This window comes from Ipomoea triloba, chromosome 16 (assembly GCF_003576645.1).
Source record: "Ipomoea triloba cultivar NCNSP0323 chromosome 16, ASM357664v1".
NCBI lineage: Eukaryota > Viridiplantae > Streptophyta > Magnoliopsida > Solanales > Convolvulaceae > Ipomoea > Ipomoea triloba.
This window is the reverse complement of record NC_044931.1, coordinates 15042857-15043363: the sequence shown is the minus strand read 5'-3', so window position 1 is coordinate 15043363 and position 507 is coordinate 15042857.

Below are 507 nucleotides of genomic sequence, written 5' to 3'. Positions count from 1 at the left end.
TGCTTGGATTTCTTCTCTTCAGTGACCCTCACTTGCAGATCAGTGTTGACTAAATCAAATAAGTTCTGGTACTCATCCTGAGACCAATGTCCTGTCTTCATCTTAGGTAATTTTATCCTGCGCCATGTATCCTTCACATGAAACCTGTGTCTGCCAAGTTCCTCAGCAAGTGATTTCCACTCATTCCCATGTAATTTCACGTGCTGCAGTACCAAAGCTTTTTCTTCTTCAGTCCATTTAGGGTTTTCAGCTCTTCGAAATATTATTTGAGCACGATAATAGACTGCAATGTGAGGCCTATTTGGTATGGCAGCTCCTATTTCCTTCCAACAGTTTTTTACTTCAGGGTGAGATCTACTATTTAAAACCATATTCAAACCTTCCTCACCCAAATGATGTACCTCTATGTACTTATAAATGGCTTCTTTAATTTTCTCATCTTCTATTTTAGTGAACCGCTTACCTCGAATCAACTCCACTTCTTCATTTTCATCATTCCCACTCTCA